Source organism: Herpailurus yagouaroundi, unplaced genomic scaffold, assembly GCF_014898765.1.
Source record: "Herpailurus yagouaroundi ecotype Mexico unplaced genomic scaffold, PumYag 141, whole genome shotgun sequence".
NCBI classification, from domain to species: domain Eukaryota; kingdom Metazoa; phylum Chordata; class Mammalia; order Carnivora; family Felidae; genus Herpailurus; species Herpailurus yagouaroundi.
The window spans coordinates 45,130,402-45,141,867 of NW_024412396.1; the positions used below are offsets into that span (position 1 = coordinate 45,130,402).

The window sequence follows — 11,466 nt, forward strand, 5'->3', positions numbered from 1 at the left end:
TCAATAATCAGTTCTCTATTCTCTTCTCACATAAAGTCCCAAGCATCTGGCACAGGTGGATACTGTCTTCTGAAAAATTTTCTTCCCTTGCGTTCTATGTATGATGCCATTTCGGGATAAAACCTGTATGGGTTTTGGTTTTACTCTGATTTTTTTACCAAGCCTCCTTTGAAGCATATACTCATTTGTCTTCTATCCTCTTCATACTTCCACCTTCTTAAGAATATTGATCTTGCCTTATATTTCAACATAATCAGCTGCTTACTAATACAAACGTGCAAATACCAAGACCTCAGAAAGTTTCCTCTAACACAACAGACTGTGGTGGCTCTGTGGCTCAGTTAGACCCGTTATCTTTCCTGAGTATCTGCTCAGTTGTCCTGAAAGTAACACTACCCCTTTTCAAGGTTAAATTCCCAGAACTGATCACTTCCTCCTCTGTGCTGCCTATGTCATGCCCCTATGACTCTCAAAGCCCCCAAACCCTCCATTTCACTCACTGGCCTATAGATCTGCCTTTATCCACAGATTAGAATTTGAGAGTTCCTTGAAGGCATACAATGTGTCTGGGTGTGTGTGTGTGTGTGTGTGTGTGTGTGTGTGTGTGTGTGTGTGTGTATGTGCGTGTTTCTGATAACTTGCTCAGTGCCCACGACTCAATAGCCATCCAAGTAATTGATGGAAAACACTTGGATGAAATGAACCAGGCCAGGAGGAGCAATAAGAGAAGTTGATGGTTGCTACAGAAGCCTGAGAAACAGGAGAGCTGGCTGGTCACCCTGCCCTGGCTTGCCTCCAGTGAACATAAGCTTGTTCATGAGCTTTGAGTATCTGGCTGTTACAAGCACCTCTGGGGTGGGGAAATGTGCTCCTCAGAGGCCTCACACACTGTTCCCATCCACATCCTCTCCTCATTTGGCTGAAGAAAAAGCGCTGAGGCAAAAAGGCTTGAGTTGAGTCTCAGATTCACCATCAACTAGGAGGACATTTCAGAGCCACAAAAGCCCATCTGTCAGATGTAAATGACTGTCTGGATTCAAAAGGCCATTGTAAAGCTCAAATGGAGACTCGGCTGACTGTGCACTCTTACTCACAGTTTATTTCCAGATCCTAGCAGACTGCCTAGGATATGAATGGTGCTCAGTACTGTTTGTTAAACCAACAAAATGAGATCAACCTGTTCTGTCTTCTATTTCCCCCATACTGGTGACCAGCACAACTCAGAAATCTTGGAACCTCACTCACTGAAGTTTCACGCTCTTTGTCAATGCCACTTCTAATCTGTCATCCTATCTGGTTAGTTTCATGTTCTACTCCAGCTCTATATGCCTCAGTTAGCATCCTCACCCTTCCTCATGTGTTTTTCATTCTACTGATAATAGAGTTTTTGGCTGATGCTAGTTTTTTACTGCTATGAAGTATGCGGCGATGAACAATCTCATTCACGTATCTTGATGCACAGGCACATGTTTCTGTTTCCAAATTGATTGTGCCAATTTATACCCCATCAGCAGTGTGTGAGATTTTTAGTTATTCCACATCCTTGCCAATTCCTACCATGTTCCTCTTTTAAAAAAATATTTTAGCGATTCTGCTACATGTGTAGTGGTACCTCATTGTGGTTTTAATTTGCATTTCTTTCTCTGATTAATAAGGCTGAGCCCTTTTCACATTTGTATTGGCAATTTGGATATCCTCCTTTGTGAAAGCTTTGTCCTTCTACTTTTGATTCATAATTCATAAGTCCATTTTATATTGTGGACACAAGCCCTTTATTGACTTTATGTGTAGCAAATATCTTCTCCCAGTTTAAAGCTTGTCTTTTTTCTTTCTTAAAGTTATCTTTTGATGAACCTAAGTTCTTCATTTTGGTATTACCCAATTTATCAATATTTTCCTTTATAGTAAACTGTTTTATATATATATCCTATTTAATATTTATATTATTTATAACTATTTATATATATATCCTATTTAATAATTATTTTTCTAGGGGCACCTAGGTGTTTCAGCCAGTTAGGCATCGGACTCTTGATTTCAGCTCAGGTCTCGATCTCACGGTTTGTGGGTTCAAGCCCCATGTAGGGCTCTGTGCTGACAGTGCAAAGCTTGCTTGGGATTCTCTCTCTCCCTGCCTCTCCCCACCTCACATATGCGCTGACTCTCTCTCAAAAATAAATACACTTAAAACATTATTTTTCTGCTCTTAACTAATATATTATCTAATATTACCTAAAATTTTAATAATCCCTTACATGGAGATGTATAGCTAATGAAATACTGATTTTATGTGGTAATAGGATAGGAATCATTTTTTTTTTTTTTTGCCACGTGCACATTTCGTTGTCTTAGCACTATATACCTAGAAGTTCTTCCTTTACCTTGTGCTCTATGTTTTTAATTGTTTTCATAAATCAGGTATTGATATGTATGGGTCTTCTCCCCGTAATCTGCATTATTTTTTGACCTTGGCTATTTGTCTATCCTTGCACATATACCTTAATTACCGTCTTGGGCAAATCTCAGCCCTTTGAATTTCCATCATAAACTTCAGAATTATCTTCTCAAATTTCACAAAATAGTTGCTGGGAATGTCACCAGTGTACATTGAATTTATAGATCATGCTGGATTGAGATATCTGTATGATTTCGAATCCTATAATCCATGAAATGGTAGGTACATCATACATTTATTTTAGGTCACTTTTTAGCCTCAATAATATTTTCTATTTTAGTTCTTGAATGCCTTTTATTTGATGCAAAATACTGGGTATTTTTATGCTAATATATATGGTATTGTTTCTAAAACTAACTTTCTTTTTTTTAGCCTGGTATATAGAAATACAACTGGGGGCACCTGGGTGGCGCAGTCGGTTAAGCGTCCGACTTCAGCCAGGTCACTATGTCGCGGTCCGGGAGTTCGAGCCCCGCGTCGGGCTCTGGGCTGATGGCTCAGAGCCTGGAGCCTGTTTCCGATTCTGTGTCTCCCTCTCTCTCTGCCCCTCCCCCGTGCATGCTCTGTCTCTCTGTGTCCCAAAAATAAAAAAAGGTTAAAAAAAAAAATTAAAAAAAAAAAAAAAAAAAGAAATACAATTGATTTTTGTCTTTTGATCTTGAAATGCAAACCTGTTAAACTCATTAATTCTAAAAACTCATTTGTGGAGCTTTTTGGATTTTTCACACAATCACATTCAAATAATGACATTTAAAATTTTCTTTCCGATCTTTTAACAATTATTTTCATTTTCTTGCTTTACTGGATTGGCTAGGACTTCCAGTACATTGTTGAATATAAGTGGTAGGGATAGTGTGGGAATCCTTGATCTAATCTCAAAGGGAATGACTGCAACATTTCGCAATTAAGCCTGACATTTGTTGTAGGTTTTCTTATAATCTGGCATCAGAAGAAAAATTTTTCCCTCCATTTTTAGTACTATTGGTAGCTAGACAACCTAAAGATATTCCCTCACTGTTTTTATAGTTATTTTCCTTATCATTGGTTTTCAGCAAATTGTTTGTGATATGCACTTAGGACTATTACTGCTATTACTATTCTGTACGTAGTTTGTAACAATTCTTGAATTGGCCGCTTGATGTCTTTCGTGAGATTTGGCAAATTCTTAACCATTGGTTTTTTCAAACGTAGCTTCTGCCCCATTCACTTTGGACTTGCTTTCCAGAACTTCGGTTCTGAATAGGGAAAGGGTTAACATTAGGCGAGGAGAGATAAGGGAGCCTCGGGGAGGCAGACTGCAGGTGCAAGTGGGAGGCTGAAGAAGTGGCATATTCCAGACCTGCCTGGGCTAGGCGCCATGAGTGGAGCCTCACAAACTCTCTGATAAGGTCAGGGACAAAAATCCTTGACGGCTACCCAGTCAGGACCTCTCTCACCCTCGAGAGCTTTATACTTTCCCTCGATAAACTCTATCGCTTTGTTCACTCTCTGTTGTCTGCGAGACTCATTCTTCCACTCCTTCCACTCGCCTTTAACAGTTATACGTAGATTAGACATTCTCGTGGCATCCTCTTTGTATTTTACCTTCTCACCACTATTTTTCATCATTTTGGGTCTCCATGTTTTATTCGGGATATTTTTTTCAGGACTTTCTTTCCGTTCGGTAATTCTCTGCTCAGTTGTGCTTGGTTTCTCATTATTTTACCCACTAAGTTTTAAGTATTTGTTACTATTTTTCCATATTACGGTATCTTTTGGCTCTTTTTCAAATCTACTATGTCTTTGATAGTTCCAGTTCTCTGCCAAAATTAAAAATCTTGACTTTTATCATCTTAAACCCATTCACACAGTTTTCTAAGTCTCTGGCTGGTAACTCCAACAGCTACAGTCCTCGTGAACCTAATACTTGTTGTTTCTGCTGGTTTTTGTTTATGTTTCATGTTACCTTGTCTCTTTGTGTGCCTAGTTATTTCTTTTCAAATTTTATCTAACATTACATTTCCAAAATTAGAATTAATCTGTGACCTAACAGTGTTAACGTTCTCCAGAAAGAATTTCACTTTTTCTTTTCCCGCCAGTGGCTAGAGGCAACAGTAATCCAAAATACCTTGATCCAAATTCAGGGACTGAGACAGTGTGTGTGTGTGTGTGTGTGTGTGTGTGTGTGTGTGTGTGTGTTTAAGTTTATTTATTTTTGAAAGAGAAAGCGTGAGCGGCGGGCAGAGAAAGAGGGAGACAGAGAATCCCAAGCAGGCTCTGTGCTGTTAGCGTAGAGTCGGATGCTTAGCTGACTGAGCCACCCAGGCACCCTGAGATAATGTTTTTTAAATTTTTTATTTAATTTTTTTAACGTATATTTATTATTTATGAGAGAGAGAGAGTCAGAGTATGAGCGGGAGAGGGGCAGAGAGAGACAGAAAGAGAGAGACACACACACAGAATCTGAAGCAGGCTCCAGGCTCTGAACTGTTCATATAGAACCCAACCCAGGGCTCGAACCCACCAACTGTGAGATCATGGCCTGAGCCAAAGTCGGACGCTTAACCGACTGAGCCACCCAGGCGCCCCTGTGGGGCTTTTATAAGGGCACTGATCCCATTCATGAGGGCTCCACCCTCATGACCTAACCACCTCCCAAAGGCCCCACCTCCAAAGACCATGATCACGTGAGGATTAGGTTTCAACGTGAATTTGGGGGGGAGATACGAACATTCAGCCTATGGCAGAAATACTCCCAGGGGAAAAACAACACCAAATTCCATACTCAGCTCTCTGGATTCCTTTCTTCTCTCCATTCACAGCCTGATAATCCTTTATCTTATTATATCGTGTATGCCTCAAGTAGATTTTCTATTGTAAAATCGACCTAGATTTTCTGGTTTTCTCAGAGTTTGATTTGAATTACCTGGTCTATCACTATTGACTGTGGAAGCCCTGTAGTTATTTCTTTAGTTGTCGGTTTTCCCCCACTCCACTGTAAACTCCTTGGTCATTTCTGCAGCACCAGATCCTGTCAGCTAGCAGATGCTTTATAAACGTTCATATCAGTCTAGGTTACTGCTTTCAAGTGTGAAACAGATTCTTAGTGATCTAAGCTGCTCGCACAATCTGGGAAGGTCAGAGAGCCAACCACAGTCACTCTGAGGCCAGAACAAACCTGGCTCCACAGATGGTCCAGGGCAGATATGGGCGTTGCTGCTGACAGGCCCAGGCACTGCAGACTGTATCACAGATCTCACTCACCAACACTGGATTCTGGGCACTGGTATTACAGTGTTGCTGCTGCTGCTAAACAGGAAGACCCGCAGGGAAATGGATGGAAATAGAGAGTGCGGAAAGCTGAGGAAGGGAGGGCAAGACAAGGGCATGACGTTTTGGAGAAACCTGGCTTTGTCAAGGAATTGACAAGGAATTCGATCTCTTTTCAAACACTGAGCTAGAAATCCTGTAGAACTGGAAAGTAGAGGTTTACTGATGCCAAAGTGAATTATACTATTTCCAAAGACTGAGCAGATGATACAAATGAATAAAAGGACCCAGAAAGATAGATTCCACTGTGACCACCCCAGCCCTCCTCTTCCTTGCCCTGTAATGCCCTGCTTGAGAAGACCATGATCTGTTTCACATATTCTTCTTTTCCAAAGTCCCCATACCCCTTACCATGGTCTGAGCGATTTAAATTCCACTGCTTTTCAAAAGGATTTCTTCAAAAAATAAAAATAAAAATAAATAATAACAAAAGGATTTCTTCAGAAACTGCTATGTGAGCCAAGGGTCCCAACAACCTCTATGTCAGTGCCTTTCAAGTAGATTAGACTTGTTAATAAAAATTATTATATTTCTCACCTGCTTCGATACAGCTTTCATAATAAGAGTGTTTCTTCAGAAGCACAGGACTCTGCAGGGACTACCCTCTGGTTTTCAACCATCCTGCCCATAGGGCATTCATTCCAAAAAGGAAGGAGTAACTCCCAAGAGGCCTAGGATGGTCTGACTTCACCATAAAGAACTCCTTTTTGTTGTTGTTGCTGAGAGACAAAGAGAGAGAGAGAGAATATGAATCTCATGGAGTCGTAGGCTCCATGCTTAGGGAGGCCCGACATGGGGCTTGACCCTGAGATCATGGCCTGAGCCAAAATCAAGAGTAAGACACTCAACCGACTGAACGACCCAGGCACCCCAAGGACTTTTTTTTTTTTAATACACTTCGCTATTTGCCAAAAGATCTGTCAGCAATAAGAAATGAGGGAAATATCCGTTATCCCAAAGCCAGGAAACCACTTCATCTCATTGCTTAACTGAGTTTTATGAGGTTCCTAGGCAGCCTGGTATCTTCTTTTCCCGTTTAAGTCCTTCTATAATTGTCTGCTATATTATGTCCGGGGATTTTAGTTGTTCAGAGGGAGTACCAGGGGGCACTCACGCTCCGTCTTGGTCAGAACTAGAAGTCCTCTCCCCATATATATATTTTTTTTTTTTAATTTTTTTTTCAACGTTTATTTATTTTTGGGACAGAGAGAGACAGAGCATGAACGGGCGAGGGGCAGAGAGAGAGGGAGACACAGAATCGGAAACAGGCTCCAGGCTCCGAGCCATCAGCCCAGAGCCTGACGCGGGGCTCGAACTCACGGACCGCGAGATCGTGACCTGGCTGAAGTCGGACGCTTAACCGACTGCGCCACCCAGGCGCCCCAAATTTTTTAAAGTGATATCATCCTAACACATAGATATAAATAAACAAAGGCCAAAGCTTTCTTTTAGATAAATAAACTACCTCCTTTTTTCGTTTCTTCAAAATTACAAATAACACTGTAAAGAACATCTGATAAATATTAACTTTGCAGAGGCGGAAATGTGAGGTCAAAAGGCATACCCATTTTAAATTTTGATAAATGTATCAAATTCATCTCAAATTTATTAATACCAACAGTGAATGCACATATTTGTAGACATCTTCACTAATCATTTCACTAATTATGCATTATCAAATGTTTTAATCTCTGACAATCCAACACATAGAAAATATTATTTAAATTCTCACTGACTCATATTTCATTAAGTTTGAAGAGAATTTAAGTGTCCAGTGGTACCTTGTGGATAAGTTTTATATCATTATTTAACAATTTAAAAAGGTTTTTTAAAATGTTTATTTATTTTTGAGAGAGAGAGAGAGAGAGAGCGCGAGCAGGGGAGGGGCAAAGAGAGAGAGAGGGGGAGACACAGAATCGGAAGTAGGCTCCAGGCTCTGAGCTGTCAGCACAGAGCCCAACATGGGACTCAAACCCATTAACTGCTAGTTCATGACCTGAGCCGAAGTCAGACGCTCAACCGACTGAGCCACCCAGGTGCTCCTTAACTATCTTAGGGAGATGATGTATATGATAATGTATATGTAAAAGCTTATCATTTGCTTTTCAAACATATTTAAGATGTCTTATTTTTTTAATGGAAGATTATGATGATAATGTTGATCCTTATTTGTGAGATATTTCTACCTTTTTTCCTGTCACACTTAGATAGGACTTCCCCAAAACAATAAAAAAATATTCTTGTGGTAAGAAGGATGATCCCCCACCACTCCCAAAGATATCCACATTCTAATCACTGGAAATTGTGCATATATTTTCCTACACAGCAAAAAGGAATTAAGGTTGCAGATAGAACTAATGCAGCTAACAGGTTGGCTACAGATGAGAAAATACTAGATTTGGAAAGTAGCAGGTCACTGATGATCTCAGCAAGGGAAACTGAGGAACAGAGAAGCTGAAGCACCAAAATCCGTATGTTTTCAAGAGCATTATCTGAGAAGGAAAGGAGAAAATTATTAGTGTGTCCCTGGTACTTTAAAACCCTCTTCTGAATGTTGTTCCATAAAGATTAGCAACATTTATCAGAGGATATAATCTACCTTGAAGATGTTATAGTAATTATGGGCTTTATGTAATAACATGCTGCTCTTTACATAATATTGCTACAAGGAAAAGTGGATGCATGACTTGAGTTCATTCCAGTAATTTTGCTACGCTTATGAGCACTCAATCTAATATTTTCTGTCTGCCTGACTCCAACTATGCCAACAGGTTAATTAGTATATTTGACACACGACCAAAGATTTTATAATTTTATAATCCTTCCCAAACGCACACCATGTTGTGTTTACAATTAAATGGCCTTTGTCCACGGCCTAATTAGTGTAATTGGACTTAACTCCGATTGGAAGGCCTACCTCGCCGCCCACAGCTTTATCCAAATTATTGTGTTTATGGACAAGGCGGCCACGAAAAACAACCTGCACAAGGTCACGCAGCAAATCAAAGGAGTGGTGTGGATTCCAACTGAGGTCTAACTGGTTCCAAGGCCTAATCGTTCCATCGTTATACCAATGTCAACTTGCACTCCCTGGAGCAATGGAACAAAGTCCTCATTCTCAGGGCACTCGGCGTAGAAGGGAACACAGAACACAAAAGAGTATCATGTGAGCAGTACTGACACAAAGAACAACACAGCCATCGCTTTGGGAATCCCTACCATTTGGCAGATGTTGGGCTGAATGCTTCATACATCCTTTGGTCAGCTACGTGAAATACGAATCAAGTCCATTTCACAAACCAGGAGACTGACGCAGGGAGAGGCCGAAAATCGCATTATTAAGCAACCGCATCGAGTCCCCCGTGACCGCAGTCCGCAGGCTTGGCAAGTACCCACACCGGGGTTAAAATCTGGCTCTGACGTACGTTAATTTTGTTACCTCCGACAAGGGTCACCCTCGACGCGGGCTGCCTTAAAACTCCGACTCCCCGGACCAGCCCTCGAGCGCCAGGGCCCGGCTCTTCCGCCCGCTGCGACACCTGTTCCCTGCATCCGCCCGCCCACCTCTTCCTCACGTCTCTCTGCTCTCACCTCACCACCTCCATCACCAACAAGGGGCCTCGCACCAGCGCGTGTGCAAACACGACCGAGCCGTCCGACGCGGGCCCAGCGCGCCTCCCGGATCTCAGCAGCTCGGGCTCCTCCGCGACGAGGACGCGGTACACCGCCAGGCCGGCCCGCAGCCGCCGAGCTCGCCGTCTTCTCCGGACCGACCCCCGCCAGGCAAAAGCAATCGATCCCTCGCCACAAACTGGCGCCTCCCGCCCGGAAATGAAGCGGCAACGCTTTGGTTCCGGCGCCTTGGCCCGCAATTGGGATTTAGAGACCGGAATTGCGTTCGCTGTCGCGTTCAAACTGATCTGGAAAGGATACTTAACATACCCCAGGCTAATTCTTAGAACACTCCCTTGCACATAGCCTCCGTGGATACTTGTGGGATGGAGAGCTTGCCGGCTTCATTTAAAAAGTAAAAATTTTTAAGTGCTATGAAAGGTTAGATCGAATGGTAATCCGTGTAGTATCTTGCTATCATTGAGCTTTCGGTGGTAGTGCTTTTACTGCCAGATGGCTGTAATCCAGTCACCTATGAGTGTCTGTTTTCTCCTTCAGTAACCCTCCAGCACACCTTTCTGTGGGTCATCGGAAGGCCAACGGAACAGAGATGAGAAGATACCAAGGCTGGCAGTCCAACAGGCACACGAACATGTGCTTTCGGTAGCTTAGGAAGCAGCCCCCACGTGTCCCATTTGCCAGGGTGTCAGAGAAAGCCTCACCTATCAAGTACTGTTTGAGATGACATAATAGAGCGCAAGTGGCACGGAATAACATTTCCCACGCTATCCCTGAAATCTTCCCATCTGTCCTTGCTTCTGTTTTGCCACTGAAATGTCCCTGGTTTAACCCTTTATCTTCCCACCTATTAAAGTAGCCCTTAAGTGGTCACCAGAGGAGAAAGTCCTGAACTCCTGCTTTTAGGGCTGCTCCAGTAACACTCATGTTCACAGGACTACAGGGTCAAATATGGGGTGGGGGAGAGGAAAGAAACTTCATTGTGATTTTCAAGTCCATCTTTGACAATGCTGAACGTTATTTAAGATACAAAAGATGGTGGGATTCTTCTGCCCTTGCCTGCAGTGTTCATCCTGATTTTCTTAGCAAGGAATATCAATCAAGCCTTTTGTACTACAACTTTGAGGTCAAAGGCTGCCTTCCTGCCTGTATCTCCTATTTACTCCATACTCCGTCTAGAGGAGACAGCATTCCCGGAGTATTCTGTGAACTTCCACAACTACAAAGTGCACCTCCAGGGAAACCAGGTTCAGGAAGCCTCTAGACGCCACAGGCAGTGTTGAATTAATCCCTCCTCAGCACCTGGGACTCCTATATATCACAAAGTACTCATCACAGTCTATTATTTTTAATGTATAAAGAGTGCCTTCACTATACAGCTGACCTTTGAACAACACGGGGGCTTAGGGGTGCTGACCCCATGTAGTTGAAAATCTGCATGTAACTTTTGCCACCCCTCCCCCACAAAAAAACTGAACTATCAATAGCCTACTGTTGACTGGAAGCCTTACCAATAACATAAAGTCAATTAACGCATATTTTATATGTGTATTATATACTGCATTCTTACAATAAAGAAAATGTTAAGAAAGTCATGAGAAAATATTTACAGTACTGTACTGTAAAAAATCAGCATAGAAGTGGACCCACACAGTTCAAACCCATATTGTTCAAGGATCAACGCATGTAAGGATATAAGCAACATGAAAAGAGGAGAGTACTACTATTTGAATCTCCAACATCTATACAAGTCTCTAGTGTATGGCAAGTGCTTCATAAGTGTTCAATGAACGAATGATGATGTAAGTGATTTTAATAAAAGTCTTCTCTGCCGGTCCCTTTATCAAGTTGGTGCTGTGAAGGAGTTCTGTGGCACACTTCGTTCGTTCAAAAACACTTTCTCCCTTGGTTTGGAAGAAGCAGCAGCTGGGGTGAGCCAAAGAACTGAGCTGTTTTAAAGCTTCTGGCTCTGTGCTGCCCACTAGAGGAGCCTGAACTATACCAAGTGGAGCCTGTTTTAACATTCTTCATTGAATAAACATTTTTTAGCATGTGTTCACCTAGCACTGTTA

General features: G+C 42.1%; 1 long non-coding RNA gene across 7 annotated transcripts in view; it reads right to left on the reverse strand.

Moving 5' to 3' along the window:
• Positions 1-10,549, reverse strand: part of LOC121031985 (uncharacterized) — a 57,826-nt gene extending 47,277 nt beyond the window's left edge. The window contains exons 1-4 of one of the 7 annotated variants that reach the window (XR_005791025.1): positions 9,356-10,549; positions 8,984-9,071; positions 8,133-8,256; positions 6,302-6,483 (exon numbers count right to left, since the gene is read on the reverse strand). This is a non-coding gene — a long non-coding RNA (uncharacterized LOC121031985). The other 6 variants (XR_005791023.1, XR_005791022.1, XR_005791021.1 and 3 more) reach the window with 6 other exon arrangements.
• Between the last annotated feature and the right edge of the window lie 917 nt (positions 10,550-11,466).